The sequence below is a fragment of the Ambystoma mexicanum genome, chromosome 4q, assembly GCF_040938575.1.
Source record: "Ambystoma mexicanum isolate Mex_15411 chromosome 4q, UKY_AmexF1_1, whole genome shotgun sequence".
NCBI classification, from domain to species: Eukaryota; Metazoa; Chordata; class Amphibia; order Caudata; family Ambystomatidae; genus Ambystoma; species Ambystoma mexicanum.
In genome coordinates, this window is record NC_090928.1 from 775,716,081 (window position 1) to 775,738,995 (window position 22,915).

Genomic DNA, 22,915 nt, shown 5'->3' on the forward strand with positions numbered 1-22,915 from the left:
CCTGTGAACCTCCGACCCAGCTGAGTATATGAAGGCTGCAATTTTGGCTTTGTCATCCGTTTCGCCAGTAGCTCTAAAATACATGTCCAACTTCTTGATCCAGATAAACTATTTCGGCCCCAGCTTCGAGCGATTGCCGACGTGTCAAATTCCAGCATCAGGGCCAGTGTACCTTGTTGACGTGTTGTCTTTCTTGCCTGGGGGTCCTCTTCTGCACTAATGACAGCAAACTGCACAGGCACTCTCTTTGTGGAAGAAGGCAGCAGTTTGCTCCCTCCATGCGCTATTCCTGGCATGCCAGCCCTTCCAGAGACCATTTCAGGATGGTTAATGAAATGTCAGCTGTGGGCACAGTGCATTGTGCGACAGAAAAGAGAATAAAAGGTTTTTTTTTAAGATTTATTTTTTCATTTTATTATTTTTGGAAGGGCCTCTAGGGCTCAGTTAGGGCCCTGGTGGCCCTCGTGCTTAATGTTAGCCCTTGTGGGCTCCAGAAATTGTCCTCATGGCACACGAGCACTCCACGTGTGGAGCTGCTGCTGTTGGGACCCAAAATGGCGATGATTGCTTTCCCGCGAGTTTTAATGCCCCTGGCAGGCGTCGGATCAGGCTACCGAAGGTCTACTAAGCATCGAAACACCTCCCCCCATTCTCAGCTGCATCCTCATCGCCAATGTGATGGTAATCATTGCCCCGAGACTCCCGCAAGAAGGCCTTGCCCCCTGTATCTGAAATAACGTACACGGACGCAGAACTTCACTGAAAATAGGAAACAAAAACGGCAAACGGTTGAGAACAGGGCGGGCGGGTTCTTCACTCAGATCCCAGGAAACTGAACGATTTGATGAGCAGAGTACTCGGACGAGGTGTTTTATGAATGGCTGAAAAATTCAAAGGGTGTTTTCCCAATCATTTCCAGCAAATACCTTAGCAGCATGTCATAGGAATGTTAACCTTTTCAGGTGTTCAGGTAGAGACAGAATTACCTCCTCAGTGGCACTGCAATGCCAGGATGATGGCACTGTATCCAAATTACAAACAAGCTATCTTCAGGTGAGCCGAGCGGTGCCGTTGCTTAGCAATCCTCCGACACAAAGCTAGCAGTACGAGAGTGGCGAAAGTTACATCCCATCTATGGGTCCGACACAGGTTAGAGGCTTCTGCCTGGAGATTGTGTCAGCCTCAACCGAATGTACTACTCCATCAACTAAACATTTTCCTAAATTAGAGTGCCGTTTTGGCTCCTTCATAAAGCATCATTTTTATCATTTACCAGATGATTTGTCAGCAATATTTTTTTTGCAACACAGAAAAAAAGGCTTGTGGCAGATGGTAAAATCAAGAATATTGCCATTTTGCTAGCTTTCATCTAGTCATTTTCATGGCATCGCTCGTCACAGGTGTAAAGCTTTCAATCTTCGGATCAGCTGATGACACTGCATATGCAGGCACTAAAAGCCAGTGTTCAGGCAGAGAGCAAAAAAATGGTAATACCATTAATGCCTGCTTTTCATTGACAGCAGGACCCGTCAAGAGTCCCAAACGCTTGTATTACTGGAACATTACACTGGTGAAATGTTACCTCGCATGGTATTTGCAAAGGGCAAAAATTGTCTTTGGCAAACATGAATTGGAACAATACATATTTGCAGTGTGACAATTGTGTTGCTGTTCAAATAACGTACAGAATGGGACTTGCACTGGTGCAAAGCTTATGTTAATGGGCCCCAAATGCTCTATTCTGCTAAGGATGGCCACTGTTGCAGCAGAACGACAGATATCTATGTATTTGACAATGGATCTTCGAGGTTATTGCATGGGTCACAATATAGAATAATCATCAGAATATCTTTCAGGTTTATCAAAATATTTGCTGCTGATTGCAATACCCACCATGCATCTCCAGCACTCCTGGGCGTTGACTTAAAGATATTTCTGGGGATCCATTCCATTGGTGGGAAACATAGAGTGGCCTTTATATCAGTGGAATACTAAAATGTTTATATTGCCGTTTTTGCCGAATTAAAAAACTTTAGCTACAGTGAAGCAAAGAGATTCAGTTTCAAGTCATGCCACCATTTGTGTCTGTATCAGAGATATGCTGACCACATGATGCTTTTAGTTCGTGCTTGCCAGCTATGACAAAGCCCCTTGTCCCATCTTTGGGGTACATGGTGGAGTGGCCACAGGGCCAGTGAGCAGCCACATGTCACGAATAACTGGTCACAGGGGTGGTTTGGGGAGGATGTCATGGCCTTTCCCACAATGCCCCGGCCTGTCGGCAGGAGCTTTTCTTCTTAAACTAGGATACGCCCCTATCCCTTTAAAAGGGGCTTCAAGCTGCATACAATTCTCACATAGCCTTGTGGTATGAACGTTTCCAGAAGTTATTCTCTATAGAAAGCTTTGCACCCACAGCTACTATGGGGCGGGTTTGCATGCTTCCTTCCAATCCTGTCAGGAATGCATTGGATCAGCCAAGGGGGAAGACATTGTCAAGTCCTAGACACAAATATAGGTTCAGATGTATGGCTTCCCACATGAAAACAGCCTGCAAAGATAACTTCACCAAGACATCCTTTTTGGGCTGAGCCACATACACACCCGAGCATTCCCTGTATGAAGGCTTGGGATGTAGAGCTCTGCTTTTGGTGACACCACTCCTTCAACAAGTCTCAGAGCAGGACCAGGATGTGCAGGCCAACCAAACTAGCAGGAAAGCCACAAGCTATTTTTATTTTTATTTTTATTGGTTAACTGTGTTTTACCAGTTTTTACAATTTTTTTTCAGCTTGATGATTCTATGTTCCTTCTATCGAATTAAAACCTTTTCGTTGCTAGTTTTTCTAAATCTAGACTCTCCAGGAAGTTCCCCACAGTGATCACTGGTCTTCTGTTTGCCCCATTCATTAAGTATGTCCATCAATAATCTTCGTCTAGGCTACAAAAATGAGTCTGAAGATGACTTAGGTGGATCTTATGATTCGAGGATAGGCCAGGACCAGTGAGGATCAGATGTTTCAAAGTTTCCATTACGTTTGGATCATCACAAAAATGGCACAAGCTTTCTTTTGTTTTATTTCTGATCCCCAGAATTAAATTTGTTTTCAAGGTGTTTAGCCTCGCTCGCATAAAAGTTGATCGAATACTTTTATTTGGGAACTTAACCAGGTAGTCTAGAGGTTTGTTTTATTTTTGGGCATAAATCGGGAGGTGTGATGTGAGCTTATAGCGCGCTGCCTTCTCCAGAGTGTTGCGCCATTGTGTTTCTTTACGTTTTTTTGTAATTTTCGACAGGTTTGTCTGGAGTTCTTCCTCCGTGCTACCGATTTCTTCCAGTAGGGCAGAGTTTTTGGTGGCCCAGTTTAGAAGCATTTTGTTAGTTCTTTTATTAATTTCTTCTTGAATGAGCTGGTGAACTTTGTGCTTGGATGATCGGATTTTCCTGTACAACATCAAGCCATTAAGGTCCACCTTTCCTTTAAGAGAAGTTATACTTAACTCTCTTCGGATGGATGCCACTGGGATACAAGAAGGCAAGGCCAGCAGTTTTCTCCAAAAAAGACCTTCGAGTTTGTTCCAGATGGTATATGGGATAGCCGGCATTGCTTCAGATCCATAGACTAGTGCAGGAACCACTTTGGATTTATAAAAAGTCAGTGCCTCTTTTAAGGAAAAACGCCCAAACTTTTTGTCCAACAAGATTATCAGATTTTTTAAAGTTTTGGTTTTTGATCTCAAAATGTCTAGCATTGGTGTTTCTTGAGCGTTATTGCTGACGGTGACCCCCAGGTCACCTAAAGATTTTGACTTTTTCCAAGCGCTCTGTTGCTAGCACCCAGGCCCCTTTATCTTTACACCTTGTTGTTTTTTCGAGACTCATCACTTTAGTTTTATTTGTGTTGATCTCAAGATCGTTGAGTTTCAGGTATTCATGTAGGTTGTCTAATTTTCTTTGCAGACCTATCATGGTTTGATCAATTAAGATAATATCATTTGCATACAAGAGCTTGCTGATATTTTCCGAGCCCATTGTTGGAGGGAAGGATCTGATGTTTTTTTCTGTATATTGATAGTCCGCTGTATAGGCATTATAAAGCACTGGGGCTAGTGGGCAACCTTGTTTTACACCTTGGTGGTGGAGATGCTCTTTGAAAGAAGACCTTCACCATTGAGACATTTCTCATAGAGGTATCTGTGTAAAGTTCTGTGATCAGGGTCAGCAACGAGTCCGGGCAGTTCTATTTGGCAAGTTTCGTTCAGAGATTACCTCTGTTCACCTTTTCAAAGGCTTTTGAGAGGTCAATAAATGCCAGGAAAATCGAGGGGCATCTTCCAGAACTCTGGCTTTCAAGATACTAAGGATCATTATATTGGCAGTTGTTCCTAAATTCTTGGTGAAACCCGTTTGAAATGGGTCAAACCCCTCGGATGATGAAACCCTTTTCTTGAAATTATCCAAAAGGAAAGCCCCGAAGATTTTGCCAATACAATCCTATTGGTCGATAGTTGTTGGGGTCCCCTTTGTCCCCTGTTTTGTAGATTGGGACAACATCTGCGGTTTTCCATGAGGGCGGTATCGAGCTTGAGTCTGAACAAGATTTAAATATTTCCGCTATTAGCTGTGACCAAGGACTCGGGTTTGCCTTCAGGTCCATATTTGGCAACCCATTTGGCCCGCTTGAATTTGATGATTTTTTCCTCAATAGTAGCTTTATCTAATTCAATGTCCCAATTCTCAGTCTTTCTTTTCAAATCAGTTGATGTCGATAGTGGAGGCCCAAACAAAGATGAGAAGTGCAATATCCAGTCGTTTTCGTTTACGGTATTAGCTAGGGAATCCTGAGCAAGCTTTCCTTCTGCTGAAATGAGTGACCAAAAAGCTTTTCTTTTTTTTTATTTGCTTTTGGTCAAACTGACCTTTACAAAATTAGAGATGTTTGAAGAAAAACATTTTTTTTAATTAAAATTAAATATACAAATGCAATCAGCTTGTACTCATAAAAAGACTTAGAAAAACAACCGCATTTCCCATAGACTTAGAAGGATAGAGTACGGTCTATACAGTCAGACGAGAGGAGAGCTTGCGGAAAAATAAAATAAAAACCATCGTAGAAAGTCTCTTGACTACTTTTTGTTGGTCACTGTTCTCTGATTTATCAGCCAGGCTTCCTTCTTGATGGAGTTTCCGAGGTCCTTTCAGTCTAAATTGCTTCTTGGCCAGCTCTCTATGGTCTTACGAGAACCATAACAGGGTTCTTAGTATTTAAAGTATAGACGAGCCCGGCCCTTGACAGGACTTGGCTTACTGCTAACGTTAGGGACGTGTTATGACCTGAAATCTGCAGATTCCAAAAGTTGTTTGAGAGCAGCCAATCCTGTTTATACATCTGAAGTCCCAAGTGTCTTCGCAGTGACGAAGTAGATGGCTCAAACTTTGATTGACTGGGTCCGCATACATTTTGCATAGTTTAATTGCACTCTGTTTTTGCCCTCTAATATTCAGTATTTCTCCTCTATGGATAGTATTGAGTCGGGCCCTTAGGAAATTATTTCTTGATTCATGATCTGGATGTTTCATTAAGTACTTTGCTTTTTTTATCCACTGCTAGAAAGCTGTTCCATGGTTTAATTTGACACATCTTCTCACCAGTTCTGATCCAATCCCTAGTTTCGATGTCTTTTTTTGCTTTCATAGGGTTGGCAATCAGTGTATCAATAGAGGAATCAGCTTCTTGCAGAGTTCTTGAAGCCATTTGTTCCAGGTGTTCTAATATATTCAATTTATGAGAACATAGTTGTTGGTTGATGTCTTCATATAAAGAGTTTTTTTGTGCAACTACTATTGTCCTGTACAATGAGAGGAACCTCCATGCTACCAGTGACTCTAATGACTTTAGGCCTAGTTCAAATCTGAGGGCTGATGTGGACAGGCTTAATAGCAGGCCCAAGGTCCTCTTACAGATATGGGCTTCTACTTTCTGACAATTCAGTTCCCACAGTGCTGGTTTAGTCTCCAGACCGTACAAAATAATCGGAACAACTTTTGCAGTATAGAATTTCAATAGGGGACTAATGGAGAATTTGCAGAGTTTGCGATAGATCTTCTTCATCTGTGGAACTGTTCTCTCCTGTGCCCTGTTTCTTGTTCCATTTTGCCAAGTTATGGAGAGGCATGTACTGCGTAGCCCAAGTAAATCGTTTCTTCTACTCTTGGAATGATTTTGCCTTCCAGTGTTCAACCTGTGATGTTTATGTGTTTTTTGGATGTTTAAAAACTATAATCTTTGATTTTTAGGGTTAATTGGAAGGCCGTTTATTTTGGCCTATTCGATTAGTCCTGTCATTAGATGTTGCAGCCCAATGGCCGTCCTGTCGATTAGGATGATATCATCAGCGTAGGCGAGCCAATGTACCTTAGTTGTGTTAAGTACTGGGCTTGCCAATGTCCAGGACTGCAAGAAAGTCTGTAGGTCTGCTAAATATAAGTTAAAGAAGAATGGCACCCAAGCATCCTTGTCTAACTCCTTTTTCATCCATAATTGGCTCGGAGAGATGACCGGCTTCAATGCCGAACCTTCAATGAGGTGTCTTTGTGAAGGTCTATTAATATTGATAATAGGCCACTTGGTGCTCCCCAATTCTTTATTTTTACCCAAAGACGTTCTCTCTGAACCAGGTCAAAAGCTCTTGAGAAGTCAATCCAGGCTCCATAGATGAGTCTCTCTCCTGCTTCTTTTGCATGTTCAGTCAGTAAGCTCAGTACTAGGCCGTTTACAGCAGTGGACATCCCTCTTCTGAAGCCTGTTTGAAATTTTGAGATGATATTTGCTTTCTTGGTCCATTCTTCCAAATCTTTCAATATAATCCCCATAAAGATTTGACTTTCGATATCCAGGAGGGCGATCGGTCTTTAGTTCTCCGGTTGTGACCTGTCGCCGCCCTTATAAAGTGGGATAATAATAGCTTGCTTCCAGGAGGCCGGGAACTTGACTTGCAATGATTTCATTGTGTAAGAGATACAATAGGTTTGCCCAGGTCTTAGGGTTATGTTTTAGTACTTGGTATGTTAGGCGATTTGGGCCAGCAGCTTTCGAGGACAAAGCTTTTGTTATTAAGTCCTCTATAAGCTGGGTACTAAACATAAGTTCCCATTTGTCATGTTCCAGTCTGTTCGGCCTCGTGGTTTCTCTTAACATTTTTAATGAGATAATCGACCCAGCTTTTTTCTGAGACCAAATTGCATTGAGGGGTGCTGTGTTTTTTTGTTTTGTCTGAGCTATTGATGATAGACCAAACGTTTCTACTGCTGTCCCTGCAAAGTCTTGCTGATAGTGAATGTGTTTTCTAGAGAGGGACCATTGTTTGTAGGCTCTTTTCCATTTTTGTAACTCTGTTTGTAGTGTTGATTGGTCAGTAATGAGGTTTCTCAATTGTCTGATTTCTCTCCTGTAGGCTTTTTTATGTTCCCATGTTTCCTCATTAAATGTGTGCTGATGGCTAGTATTTCCCCGCAGGCCTCCTGAGCCTGGTGCATGAAAAGCTTTTGGATTTTTACCACTGAGAGTTCTTAACATGGCCTCTGCATCTTCCTGGTATAGGTGGATTTTGTAACCCTTTAGCCAGTTTTTATAAGTTTTTATGGCTGTGGGGGCTTCCACTTTGTTAGATATTGAAGGGGATTGTTTGGCTTTTCTTATTGCTTTCCGCATTACCAATCTCTTTGCTCGCAGATTTAGATTGTTTTGATGTTGGAACTTTTTGGTCACTTTTTAGCCGGAGAACGCCACTTGGTAGGGTATCAACAAAGGGCAGTAGTCAGTTATAGCCGGGAGGCTGTTTTTCTCATCTGAAGCCTTCACCTGGCAGTAGCGATTAGTGATGTCAATGATTGATGACATTTTCAACCGCTATTGAGTTCCCTCCTTATTAACCTCAAGGTTGGCCCACATTTTTGGTCAGGGTGGTATAGCTGCAGGGACTTCAATTTTCCATGACATCTTCAAGAGATTGTGATCACTGTTTATGGTGCGCACAACCTCAAAGCCAGTAACCAAAGCCAATAGTTCTTGTGAGACGTATATGTGGTCCAATGTACCCTGACGGCCGGCTGATTCCCATGTTGGAATCACTAGATCGTTTGCTTTTGTCAGAGTGTAGAGATTATGCATGTCACAAGATTCCATCGAAGCCACCCACATTTTCCCTCTAAGGGGGGGACCACGTCGCATTGACCCTGAATTTGCGAGGAGAGTGTAGAATTCTTAGCTTAATAAAGTTCTCTTCCTTTCCACATGATTTTAGCATTCAAGTCGCCACATATGATAGTGTGGTAAATTTTATGATTGATATTTGCGTCTTCTAGGGTAGCTTCTATTTTGGAAATGAAGAGACTTTTTAATAATTCTTTTGGGTTCCATTACGTGTTTATCACCAGGTAGGTTTGTCCTTCACTGCCTCTCCTATTAGATGGGGTTGGTGTCCATAGAATTAGAGTTTACAGCATGTGAGGGTCGATCTTTAAGATTTTTTCTAGGTGAAGATCTCAGCCAATATGGAGGACTGTGAGTAGCCCCGACCGTGGTCTGCCAGCTGGTCCTTGTAGTGCTGGAGAAAAGGCTATGTCACAGCCATCAATCATTGTTTTTTTTAGTAATCCAAGTTTCCTGCAAACAGAGAAGATCGAATGTACCGATGTTAACGTCCGAGTTGTTCGCCAGGTGCGAGAAGCCTCTTGTGTTCCATAATCCTAGAGTCAGATGTTTGGTAACACTTGCGTTGGCCGAGTTTGTAACCTTGTCTTTAAGTTGTAATAAAGTTGTTTGTTGCTAGGATCTTCGTTTTTCAGCCAGGGCAGATGGAAGCCAGGCCCAGCTTCTCGCTTCTTCCTCTCTTCGACTAAATTTGAGTGCCTTCATTGACTTGATGTATCTGTTGTTCGGTTTTTCTTGGTCGATTTTAATCTTCCAGTTTTTCTGTGGGCCAGCTGGCACCTGTTCGTTCTCCAATTAGTTTTCTCTTGATCTGGCTCTTTGGACGGGGGTGGGGTGATCTTGTTTTCTCCTGTTTTGCAGACAGGTAGGCTCATTTCTACTAAGTGGTTTCTTTCTTAGAGGTCTATCTCTGTATCTACTACGGAGTTCACCTTTACCCATGACAGGCTTGGGGACATGGTTTCTCGTGTTTGATGTCGCATTTCTGTGTGCTCTTTGTCTGTCCTTCTGCTGGTATCGACTCCCATGTTCCTTATATCTGGATCTTGAATGAGCTTGATCACTCCTGGTGGAGAGTTCCATATGTCTGTAATGGGACAGACTATGTCTTGAGTTAAGGTATGAGCTCTTCTTGTGTTTTACTGTTCTTCAGTCTTTGTATTCTGTTAGGTCATAGCCCAGTGATCTTAATTTGTTACTAGCCTCACTTAGCAGTTTCTTTAGGGCTGACAATTCTAGATGAAGATAGACACTGTCCGTTGCGTCAGCGTTGGTGAATTCCACTATAGTTATCTCATCTGTGGAAAGCGATTTTAATGAGGGCACATGATGTAAGAGAGCCATCGTGTTTTTCTGTTTAAGATGTTGGAATTTCCGTCCTTCCAAATACGCTCCAATAAGAACGAGCAGGTTTTTGAAGATCTTTCAGATCTTGTCATCCTTGATCTGAGTTTAGGTCTGCCTCTGCCGTTCTCTGTGTTAGAATTTATGTTTTCAACTCTGGGAATGAGATGATGTGAGTGCCTTCTCGGTTTCCACAGGATGTTTGAGCTCTGCGTTGTGTGCACTTTGGATCTCCTTCTCCGGGCTGGGATTCGGGTACGGGAGTCATCTTTCTTAGTATTCCAATTATTTTCCCTTTGGAAGTGGTCTCTCTGAGCCCGACGTGAGCCTCTTAGCCCAGTGACGTCCTCTTTATTTCTGTCATGTGGTGGAATTGTTCCTAGAGGTGTTGATGAGGCAGACTTGTTAAGCAAACACTGTTTTCTTCTAGGGTGTAGAATGATGGACTTGAGGGCTCCAGAACTGGTACCTTTTTTGGCGGTTCCCCCCATCCCCAAAATTTGGTGGGGTTCGGCTTTTCCTTTGCCCTTTGGTGTTCCCATTTCATCTGGCTCCAAGATTTTGCAGAAGCGACAGACGCTATTTAGAGCTGTTTCCATCAGATCACTTTCCGTAGAGGATGGAGGAGCTTTCGCCCTGGTCTGCAACACTTAGTTTTGTTTTTTGTTAGATTGTGTGTTTGGCTGTGTGTTTTGGTTGATTTTTTCCCAAACGTGAGGGCTGATTGTGTTAGAGGTGCCCTTTCTTTGGGTATGGTAGATGTAGAATGTTTTTTTTGGTCCCGTAAAGATGTAGGCAGTGAAACAAGAAGTGGCTCTTCATTACTTTGAATTGAGAGGTCGGGAAGAAGAATTGTACACCCATTTCCCTTAGAGTGGAAGGGTGGTGGCTTCCTCTTAAGTTTGGATGGTCCCATATTTGCTAAGAGAATTTCCTTCTGTAGCGGCTGGAAAGAGAGGTTTTCCTTTTTTTGTGTGTTTGTGGACGAGGGATTGTAGTACATAGATGTACTGATTTCTTTGTTTCCAGTGACAGAGAAAGCTGTGGTAATGTGGGTTGTAGTTTTACAGGAGGCTCTTTAGGTGTTAATCCCTTAAACACAAATGTTTTTTCCGGTGAGGTAGGTTCCGTTTGAGTAGAGGCTGTGGCTGGTACTAGCTTTGTGGGATCTTGTGTTTACAAGCTCACATCCATCATTGCTGGTCGTGAATTTTCTTTAGCAGTTAGGTAACCTTCCAATAGGGTTAGTCTTGTTTGAGTATAAGCCACTATCATTAGTTGGTCTTTCAGTGAGTCATTTAAGGCTTCATACAACTTTGTGAAGGGAGCCAGTGCTATAGCTAGAGTTGACATGATGGAAAATAAGTCAATTTCTTTGTTGGGAGTGTACAGACCTAATTCACCCCCCTTCTCGTGTGTTCTGGAAGATTTTCTCAGAGACTTATTAATTGATCCAATAGTTTGGGATTCTTGGTTTATCATGTCACTCCTGTAACGCTCACCTGGTATCCACGGGGACGTCACTCAGCCTGTTCTGACCTCTTACGACCTCGAACCCTTCCCTGGAGTCTACTCGACTGGAGACTGGGCCTGAAACACAGGATTGGTAGAGTTTAACTCCCTATTGTCTCTGTGTGCTTGAACCCCTTCTTCCCCGGGGTCCAACCCCTCCCTTTGATCCACAGCTCACCTTGTTTTCTTGGAAAGTGTGCTCTCCATCCTGCTTTCAGCGCAGGGGCGCGTTGATTGATGCGGGCTTGTTGCTGCCTAGTTACTTCACTGGCAAGAGTCCGACAGGTAAGTATAATGAGTCTTTTGAACAGTTCTCTAACTTCGTTCCTTTCCTTCCTTAGATGATGGCCGGTGTCCGGGGATGGCGACGTGCTGCTGAATGAGTAGCGCTGAAGATGAGTTAGAGCGCGATGCGCGATGCGACCCTTTCGTATTTGTATTGAACTGAGTTCTTTTTCTGTGTCTTTTAGGTGCCGCGACATTTTCAGCATGGATGCCGGTTATGAAGAAGAAATGCGGTGAGTAAGCACGGTATGCGGCGCCTCTAGATGTTTCCACGCTGACCTGGAGTGTCTTTTCCCTCTTGCAGATGGATGAGAAGTTCCGAAGACAGAGTTCCCCAGAGCGGCTGGGATTCAGGTAAGCGTTTGAAGCTTGTACAGTCTTTAAAAAATAAGCGAAGATTTGCTGAATGCTTAATAATGCCTTTTTTCTGTTCTTTCCCCTTTTGCTTAGGAAGCGGCATGCCAGGATGGGAATGACACCACCGAAGATGCCCGCAGAACAGAAGGAGCGATGAATGATGGGCAGAAGCGCCGCAAGGTAAGGCTGTTCCTAACTGTGTTCTTGTTCTTGCAGGAGCTGAGCGCAGAAGAAAGATGCAGGCCTACTGGAGACCGATCCGAACACAGCGAGTGTCACGCTGCAGGTTTAGAAAACACAAAGCATGTTTCTTAGCCTGGGCGTGGCTTAAATAGTCTCTGGGTATCCCAGGTGTCTCTTGGCTGAACCACACCCAAAATACTAGACTGCACATGCAGTTCTGGGAACCGAAATATGTGGGGGCATCCATCTTGTCCCCATCAATGCACTACAATTCAAATCCCCAATGTTATCCTATGTAAAGTCTGACTCCATGTGGGTCTTTGGAGGGATGGAGAGGCCCTTGAGGGCCATGTAGGTGATTGTGGCCTGGCTCCAACCTGACATCTTGGAGGGCTGGGGACATGAGGGGCAGGAATCATGACAACTCCTTGATTTCAGGCTGGAGTCCTTGGTGGCCTCCTTAAAAGTTGGGGGTGGGGTGCTGTTGTTTTCTCCCAGTTTCATACTTTCCATTTTCTGTGGGTAAATTGTGTGGTGGTGGAGGAGGGAATTCTCTCTTTGTTATTTTCCTGAGTAATTTTAGGCGTTTTGATTTTAAGAGGCGTGATTAATTTCGTGAGGTCAGTTATTTTGACAGGGGCTGAGTGTCCATCCAAATTTGGTTGAGGTTTTAGTGGTACTGCCAGCCTCAATCCTTCTTTAGAAGTTGAGCAGGTCGTAGGCGATGCAGCTCTTGAGTGCCATTTGTTGAGCAAGATAAACTTGCTAAGTGAGTTGCTTTCTTCCTCCTGGTAAGATAATGGAGTACCGGCTCCTGATTTCGTCGACTTTCTCCGAGTGGTAGCCCAGCTTGAGGCGGTGATCTATTTTTCTAGGCCCTCTTATGTCTTTAGGTAGAGGGTATTTCATAAGCCTCTTGGTATAGTTTTGTTTGGGTTTCAAGTGTTTTAATGATTTTTGGCTGCGGTAAATTCAGTGTGCCTTCCTGCTTGCCGCTCTTTTTCCCTACTTAAGAAGCCCTCCAGCCTCTTTTCCTTTGCAGATGGGGAGCAGGTGCAAGTGGATCTAGGTCACCTGGCCTAAGCCCTGCCTACCTGATGCCTGCCTGCCTGCAGCTCTTTTTCACCACTTAGCAAGCCCCGCCCACCTGGTGCCTTCCTGCTTGCCGCTCTTTTTCCCTATTTAAGGAGACTCTTTTCCTTTGCAGATGGGGAGCAGGTGCAAGTGGATCTAGGTCACCTGGCCTAAGAACCACCCACCTTCTTAGCCCTGCCTCTTCCTTCCTGCTCTTAACTATTAGATCAAGGGCGTCTCTCGCCCGGGCGTCTCTAGCGAAGGGCAAACGAAGAAAAGGGCAAATCCTGTTTGGACCTTTTTGGACCAGGAGGACCCAGGGCCCGACCCCCTGCTCAGACAGCAGGTAAGCATGCACCAGAATGTGTTACTCCCTCTGTCCCCACAGGCCATCCCCACCGCCTCTGGTCCCCCCTCTGATGTTCCCTTGTGCCCCCACCATTCTCGCACACAGGTGTTGCCTGTTTTGCTTGATTCTTCCACCCTGCTCCCCCCTCACCGCCCCTCAAGCCTACTTCTGCATGAGTCTGTCCTGATAAATTCTTTTTTCACCATCACCATCTTGTGGCCAATGCTGGATTTGACTTTTATGGACTTCATTCATTCACGGTGCATCACCCTTTCTCAACTCTCATGCTGGACTTCCTTTGCATCTTGTACTCATGGTGGCCCTGAATCATGCTGTTCCTATCTTCAACATTATGTGTTACTACTGACGTCTGCAATTGTATTCACTCTCCCCTCTTGCTTCTCCACTCTTGACTGCTAACTCTCTGTTCTCTCCTCCTTTCCCTTCTCCCTTTTCCTATCTCCTCTCCTTACTTTCTTCTATGCACTTACTCTATCAGAATTGTCCCTGGATGTAGTATGATAGCAACCTCGTCTGTCTCCTCACCTCTTCCCTTACTGGTTTTTTCCTATCACCTCCCCTCCAGCACTATCTGAAATGTCATCAGGCCTAGTATGATAGTCGCTTGTTTTGTTCCTCCCCTACCTTTCTGCACCCCTCTCCCTCACCTCTTGTTTTTCTCCGGCTCTACCAGAAATGTTGTCAGGCCTAGTACAGTAGTCGACTGTCTGTTTCCATTTCCTTCCCACTCTCCGCCTCCCTTCCTTATCTATGTCTTAGCTCTTGCACTATCTGAAATGTCGTCAGGCCGAGTACGATAGTTAATTTCACTTCCTTACTGTTCATGGCCTGTAAGAATGTCATTGTATTTTCCCTTGTTCCCTCCCTTGCCTTGAAGCGCTTTGAAACACATTGTGTATAGGTGCTATATAAATAAACTATCATATCATATCATATCTTGACCTTTAAAAGTACTATTGTAGTATTATGGATGTAGTTAGAGATCTGTTGCCGTATTAGCCCCCATACTAGGAGGTCCATGGACTCTGCAGTAGTCTGTGGACAGCGGAGTGCCACCTGGGTCCTTTGAGGATGCCTGGCATGGAAAGGGGACTGTGGGGATTGGCCAATGATGTGTTCTGGTTGTGGTTTGCAGGAAGAGAGGGTAGTAGGTGCTTGGTTTGTTGTGTGCAGGGAAAATGGCTGTCGCTATTGCTAGGAAGAACATGAATGTGTGGATGTTGGGCATTAAGTTATACTGAATCTTGTGGAATTTCTACTACTATTGGATTGCAGGGAGTGGAAGAGTTAGGTAGTATATCATTTGTGGCATAAATTGGGTGAGTTTATTATCATTTTGTCAGAGTATGGCACAATTTGAATGGCCAGTTTTTAATATTGTGCATTGTTGAGGGACCAGTTTGGGCCATGTGACTGCTGCATCATTGCAGTTTGCCATTAAAGATTTCTTCAAAAGCCTAATGGAACTGTTTCCAAATGTGTAGATAATTTATTATGCAATTAATCTAAGGCAAATATGGAGCTGTCAAATACATTGGGTCCAGACATGGAAAAAGCGAGGAAGCTTGTGAATAAATGTGTCTGTGCTTTTTTATATGCTTCAGGGATGGCCTCTTTTCAGAATGAAAATATGTTTGCTGGTGTAAATAGTTTTCAGAGCTATATTGGGAATGACGTTTTTCTTTTCAATGTTAACAAATGCTTTGAAAAGATCATATGAACAACTTCAATGGGAAGATGTGGAATGTATAGTAAAGCATTTGCTACTAGGTGTAGGATATAAAAATGAGAAAATCAACAAAAAATAAAAAACGAAATAAAACAAAAAAGGCTCTTTTAAGAGCCACACTTGTAGAATACATTGTTTAAATTGGTGTAAACCTCTCCAACCCCTTCAACTGGATGTCATGTCCATGGATATTGCGGTGGTCCACGGACAGCACATGCCACATCCAGGTCTTTTGAGGGAACCTGGCATGAAAAGGGGACTGTGGAGGTGGATATCTGCGGACATTGGGGATCAGCCGATCATGTTCCGTGAGTGTCGTGTAATGGCAGAGAGGGTAGCAGGAGTTTTGTTTGTGAGAGCCCTGAAAATGGCTATGGATTTTGAGGAATCAAAGTATCTGGATTTTGGCATATTCTTCAATCCAGTCATTGAAAGGAGTATGCTGAAAATCATGGCATCTGTGGAATTATTGGATTGGAAGAAGTGGAGGTTTTGTGGCATGCAGTTTCTGGATTGAACTGGGCAAGGGTGCTGTCATTCTGTCAGAGTAAGGCACACTTCATATGTCCAGACATTATAGTTATGCATTGTGGAGGCAACAGTTTGGGGTATGTGACTGCAATGTATTTGCAGTTTGCCCTGAAGTATTTTTTCAAAAGCCTAATTAAACTGTTTCCTGCTGCACAGATTATTTGTTCTCAAATAAATCAGAGGCTAACATGGAGATGTGCAAACCTTTTCATTGCAGCAGCTTGTGAATAAAACTGTATCTGCATTTTTATATGCTGCAGGAATGTCATGTTTTGAGAATGACAATATAAGGTTTGATGGTGTAAATCGTTTTCATGAAGATGGAGTTCATTTCACAGATGTTGGAAATGTGATTTTGCTTTACAATGTTAGGAATGCATTGAAACAGCTCCTGTAAGATGGAATCGAAGATGTAGAGGGTACAGTACTACTGTACATAAAAGCAAGAAAAGGAAACAAAAAGGTGTTTGTTAACAAACCCCAAAAAAGCACAAAAAAGGTTCTTTTTTCCAAGCCAACACTAAAGAATAAATAACTGAAATTGAGTTAAAACTCCCCCCACACCATTGATTGGACTCGGCGTCCATGGACAACACATTAGTCCAAAGAAGGCGGGGCATTAGCCAATCGGTTTTCCTGGGTGTGGTGTACAGGAAGAGAGAGAAGCAGGAGTTTTTTTGGGCGAGAGCACTGAAGATGGCTTTGGCTATGGGTTTGAGGAGGCAGAGTGTATGGATTTTGGGGGACTCAAGGATCCATTGGCTGAAGGTCTATTCTGAGCACTGTGGATTGGCTGAAAATCTTGGATTCCATGAATTTGAAGTGTCATGGTATGGAGTGCGAGAAATGAAGTGGGCTGACATACTCTCATTTTGTAGGAATATGGTTCATTTAAAACATTTGTACATCATTGTTCATCATAGTGGAGGGAACAGTTTGGGGTACGTTACCAGTTTACAATGAAGACAACATATGGAAAGTTGACGGAAATGTTTCCAAATTCGAAAATGATGCGTTCAAATTTATTTTGTCTGCAAATGGAAAAAGCAAGACGCAATGTGAATAAAGCTGTGTGTGCTTTTTTGTGAGATGTTTGCATGACATTTTTTCATAATGAGAATGATTCATTTGATATTGTCAACAATTTCCCAAGAGAAGGAGCACATCTAACTGATGTGGCCACTCAGAGTTTTCTGGAAAACGTTAAAAAGGCATTGAAGCAGTTTTTGTGAACACAAAGTATGGATTCAAATATTTATTAGAAGTTGCATTAAATAAAAATGAAAATTACACAAAAAATACAATAAAACGTTCTGTGAAAGTTACAAAAAATAATTATGTTGTGTAGAATCTTTGTTAGTTTACTATATGAAACAAAATAATCAAAAAAATATGAAGTTTAAAAAGAGAAAAGAGGTTCTTTTAAGAGCCACAATTTTTATGCGAAAAACAATTAAAATGATTTTCATTCCCCCACCCCATGCCTGGAATTTTCTAGGTGTCCACAGACTATGCAGGCTGCAAAGGGTCCTGTGAGTTTTTTTCTCAGTTCTATGTTTTAACTGTGAAAGGTGGCTCCTAAAGGAACCTTTTTTTAATGCGTTCTTTTGGTTCTGTATTTTTTCTTGCTTGTTTGTGTTTTTTTCCAGGAGAATCAAGGTAAAGTGGGGGAGGGAAGGCAGGGAAACGGCACCAACCATAGAGACGGAGGGGCAGGTAGACAGAGGAAGATGTTTGGGCGGGCCTTAAATTTAAGGTAAGCGGCAGTTATGTTATGTTATTAGCTTTTATAAAGCGCATGGTCGCCCAGAGGCTTCATGGCACTGGGAGAGAAGAGACCAGAAACAGAGGGATCAGAACAGATACGTTTTTACCTTCTTTCGAAACTCCAAATAATTGGAGTTTTTTTTATGGCCAGCGGAAGGCCATTCCACAGGACAGCAGCGGCAATGGAAAACGCCCGGCCACCCACCCGATCACGGGAGTATTTGGGCACAATGAGTTGCTCCATCGTGGCCGAGCGAAGACTCCGGGCGGGGACATAGCGGGAGAATTTGGCTTGGAGATATTCCATTCCCAGCCCATGAAGGGCCCGGTGAACAATACACAGGGCCTTAAATTCCACTCGCGGAGCCACCGGGAGCCAATGGAGTGACCGCAGAACAGGAGAAATATGCGAGCCATACGGAGTGTCAGTGGCCACCCGAGCAGCCAGATTTTGGAGCCGTTGTAGTAATTTAATCAGGTTCTTAGGTTGGGCAAGAAATAAGGAGTTGCAGTAATCTATGCATGAAAGAACTAAGGCTACAACCACTGGGAGGCGCAGAGGAGCCAGAATCAAGGGAAAAACCTTCCTTAGCATTTTCAACTGGAAATGACCAGCCTGACAAACAGCCGAGACTTGATGGTCCATGGACAGTGTGGCTGACAACACAATGCCCAGATGTTTTACCTTTTTTACCGGATCGGCAGTGGTGCCAGAGAAGAAGGCCAAAAGGAGGAAACCCAAAGAGTGGGATCGGGAGGGTAACCCTCCACCATCACCTCAGTCTTATCGCCGTTGAGCTTGAGCCAGTTGTGGTTCATCCAGTCTCCAACTGCAGCCAGGCACTCCCGCAGGCACAATGACACTTCAGACCTATCCAGGTCTAAACGGATCAGTATCTGAGTGTCGTCGGCGTAAGAGTAGCACCTGACGCCGAAGGAGCGGATGAGACACACAAGGGCCCAGATATAGATATTAAACTGAATCGGCGACAGAGATGAACCCTGAGGTACACCACAGCTGGGGTGACACGGGGGCGGGGAAGAAAAGGGGGCATAGAGAGTGTCTGCGTCCGATCTGCAACAAACGACTGAAACCAGGCTAGCACCTGCCCAGAGATGCCAAATTGGGCCAGGTGTGACAGCAGGATGAGTGGTCGACCGTATCAAAAGCCGCTGAAAGATCCAGCAGTGTTTTTCATGCTCATTGACCACGGCCTTGAAAGCACTCTGAAACTGCTCCCACCTACAGATTGGTGCTTCGCAGTACATACATAGTACTGTGACCCTCAAAAGGTAAGAGTTAACAGTGTACTCTATGGCCTACAAAGGCGGCTGCTGGGATCCTCTGCTCCAAAGGAGTATACTTTGTGGAAACAGGAGCAGTTGAAGAAGATGTGCTAGAGCTTGTCAACAAACTTTTCCCTGAGAAAGGTACTGCTTTCCTCAGAGCACCCTGGTAGTTACATTTGGTGTAGCGCAGCATGGAGTTGGTCCCATAGGAATAAAGTACAGGTATTCCACAACTGAGTACAACTTTGCATTCAGTGCATCTCACCTTGGCTGCACAAGCCTTCGGTACATCCCCAAGGGTGGTGAAAAATTGTCACACTCAGAACTCCATCTGTGTGCTGGAGGTAGGGACTTCCTCCACATTATCATTATCTTCCTCTTAATCCTGATCTGTATCACTGTGCCTGTTCCCCTGTCCAGGCCCTCCCGATGGTGATGGTGGTGGGGGTGGCTGAGGAGGAGAAATGGCACCTATGAAATTCAGTGGAAAAACTTTGTTAAAGGGACATTATGGTTACAAGTAAAACCGAAAAACTCCAGAAATGTGCCAGTTATTTCAACAAACCTGCATGATGAGCATCAGCCAGAGCCTGAAGCATGTTTTTGCAAATTTGTCTTGTGTTTTACTTTTTCCAAAGTGTCAGAATGTAAGTGGAAAAACTAGTTATATACATTTGTTGTCTGGATAGTGGGCCTGGCCCTCGGCAAATTCAAATGTGTACTCGTATTTGCTTATTGTTGTGTTATGTTATGTTAATTTGCATTTATATAGCGCCTTATGTACCAACGGTATGATCTCAAGGTGCTGGTAGGTTGAATGCCCTCGGGAACCATAGTTCAAGTCAGTAGAGAGAGAGAGAGAGTCAAAAGGTGTGTGTGAGCACTGGCTATGTGTGCAGCTGGTGTGGCACTCGTATGATAGCTGTTTCTTAGCGGTAGGTGTGGTGGTTGGGAGATCAGGAGTACGTGTTCGCTCTGGCAGCGTGATATCCAGATTGATTCTGGATGCGTTAGGCCTGAGGAGAACGCCTAGGCTGGTGGGTGTGCAGTCAGCTGTGTTTAGTTAGGATGATGGGGAGTATGTGGGAGGTGTTGGTATGAGAACAGCTATTCCGAATGCGTCATAGTATCACTGTGTTCTAGTTGAGTGGTCGTGTATAGAAGAGAGTAAGCGTGGTGATGTGATATGGTGGTTTTCAGTAGGTGCTTGAGATCGAGCGCACATCTGAACCATTTATTCTATCTGTTATATTCACTCAGCCTGTTCAGTCGGCCTCGCCTGTTCAACTCTATCCGTGGAATCCGCGCCATCCATAGTGACTATACATGCATTCCATGCACCCCAACCATTCCATGCACCCCAACCGTTCCATGTACCCCAACCGTTCCATGCACCCCAACCTTTCTTGCACAGTGCCCGCTCCATGCCATCTATCTGTTCCAAGCATTCCGTCCTTCGCATGTACTCCCTCAGTTCAATGCACTCCCTCTGTTCAATCAGTTCCATCCACTCTACAAAGATTCTCCACCCACTCTCCATCTGTTCCATCCACTCTCAAAAGATTATCCACCCACTCTCCACACACTCTCCACAGATTCTCCACCCACTCTCCACACACTCCACACACGCTCCACATACTCGCCATACGCTCCACACACTCTCCATCTGCTCCACACACTCTCCATCCGCTCCACAAACTCCCCATCCGTCCAAACACACTCTCTATCTGCTCCACGCACTCTCAATCAGTCCATGCACTCCATCCATCCATGCACTCCACCCATGCCATACACTTGATTCATCTATTCCATTTGTTCTGTTCATTCCATGCCATCTATCCGTTCCATACGTTCAATCTATTCTGTGCACTCCATCCATATCATGTACTCGTAATTTCCATCCTCACATCCACTTTATTCCTCCCGTCCACTTATTTTCTCTCGTTCATTTCATTCATTTCGTCCATTTCATTAATTTCATCCACTTCACTCCTGTAATTGAGTTTATTCCTTTCATCCACTTCACTGCTTTCATCCGCTTCATTCTTTCCATTCAGTTTATCCATTTTAAATTACATTAGTTGTTATTAGTTTTCGATTACTCGCTCGAATCATGATGCTCGATTGTTACTTATGATATAGCAGCTATGTGCTAAGGTCATTGATTGCTGTTATCTATTTTGAGTTAAGAGTTGATTTTAGGGGAAAGAGCCATGTTTTCAGTAGTTTCCGAAAAGACATGAGGTCCTCGGTGAGTCGGATGTGGGGTGGAAGTGCGTTCCACAGAGTGGGGGCAAGGGCTGAGAAAGATGAACCACCAAACCTGACTGAGTTGGTTTTTGGGATAACTAGGAGGTCGGCAGAGCTTGATCTAAGAGTGCATGGAGGATGGTAGAGTTTTAGTTTGTTTTAAGGATATTGAGGTCCGGTTTTATGCATTGCTCGGTGAGAGATGCATAAGGTTTTGAAGGTCACCCTTTAGGCAACCGGAAGCCATTGCAGTGTTTTGAGGGCTGGGGAGATGTGATCTCTTGGGCCAAGTGCTAGAAGCAGTTTGGCCGCAGCGTTTTGAGCTCTTTGTAGTTTAGTCAGTTGATACGCGTGGACTCCGAGGTAGAGGGGGTTAGCATAGTCCAGTCTTGACATAACAGTTAATTGGACCGTGGAGTTCTGTTGGGAAAGGAGAGGTATGAAAAAATGCGCCTAAGAGTTTTAAGGTGGTAGTGGCATGACTTGGAGACATTGGTGACTTGGAGCGAGAGGTTTAGGTCTGAGTCTAGGGTGCATCCAAGGTTTTTTACTCAATTTGAGGGTGTCGAGGAATTTCCCATGGCAGATGGCCAGGGTAGCGGGTGCGGAAGAAGTTCGATGTTGCCACATAACATGATTTCAGTTTTGGAGGGGTTTAGCAACAGGCGGTTTGTGGTCATCCAGTAATCTATGTCGAGGAGGCAGGAAGAGAGGTCATGTTGGCAGTTGGGGTTTGAATCCATGAGTTTTAGGATTAGTTGTGTGTCATCGGTGTAGTTGTAGCACAGGATATTGTGCGAGTGGATTATTCATGGGAGGGTGGACATATAGAGGTTAAACAGGTGGGCTGATAAGCGAATCCTAGGTGGAGAGTAGGGTTATTTGGTTCCTATTGTTGAGGAAGGAAGCTATCAATTTCGGAGCGTTTCCACGGATTCCCAGGGAGTTGAGGCAGTCAAGGGGGATTGAGTGGTTGATTGTGTCATAGGCCGCGGATAGGTCAAGAAGGATTAGCGTGGCTGTTTTTAAGGTCATCCCAGATTGAGGTTAGGGTGGATTCGGTTCCTTGTCGGGCTCTGAAGCCCAACTGAGCGGGGTCTAGGAGATTGTTGGCTTCGACAAAGACATTTATTTGGGAGTAGGCGGTTCGGTCAATGAGTTTGGCCAGGAATCTGTGTTTGAGATGGGGGTAGTTCTTGGGCTCGAGAGGGTCGAGGGAGTTTTTTTTTAGAAGAGGCTTGACGCGAACAGTTTTGAACGTGTCGGAAAAAAATCCCAAGGAGAGGGAATCATTTATGATGGTTCTTGCATGTTCTCCTGCGCAGGTAGATGTGAACATTTCTTTGAGGGTTGTGGCTGGGCAGGGGTCCAGCGGGGAGCCGGATGGTTTACGGGCAGAGAGAAGTTTGAGAAATTGGTCAGTTGATATTCGAGTGAAGGAGTCGAAAGTCACTTGGCTAGCGGTCGCAGGCGGTGGGCTGGCAGGTATGGTGGGTGGGTGTAAGAGAGCTAGTTTGTTGGTTAGAGCGTTAGTTCTTTCGAGAGCTGTGGTGTAAAAGTGTAGCACAGTGATTTTGAGGGGGTGGGAAGGGTGGTGGTTCATGATGGTTTGGTGATTTCGGTGATGATTTTGTGAGGTTCTTTGCTGGGTTTTTTTAGCTTTCCGGATTTCGGCCTTGTAGTGGCGATGATGCCGGGCCAAGGTGGATATGCTCAGGGCTGTTTTGTCTTTCTGCCAGGTTCTTTCTAGGGATTTGTATAGTCGTTTAGTGGTCTTCAGTTCTGGTGTGAACCGTCTAGGAAAAAGGCCATGGCGAGCTGATGGTATGCAAGAGGGGGTGAGTGGGATTAGTGAGGTGTTGAGCCATGAGTCAAAGGTGTTAGAGGTTAGGGGTTCATTGGGTAGGCGGGTAGGGGGCGGAGACTGACAGAGAGCATCGGCTAAGTGGGGAAGGATTTTTTGTTTCTTCGAGCATTTGCGTAGATTCAGAGGTTCTGGTTCGGGTAAGG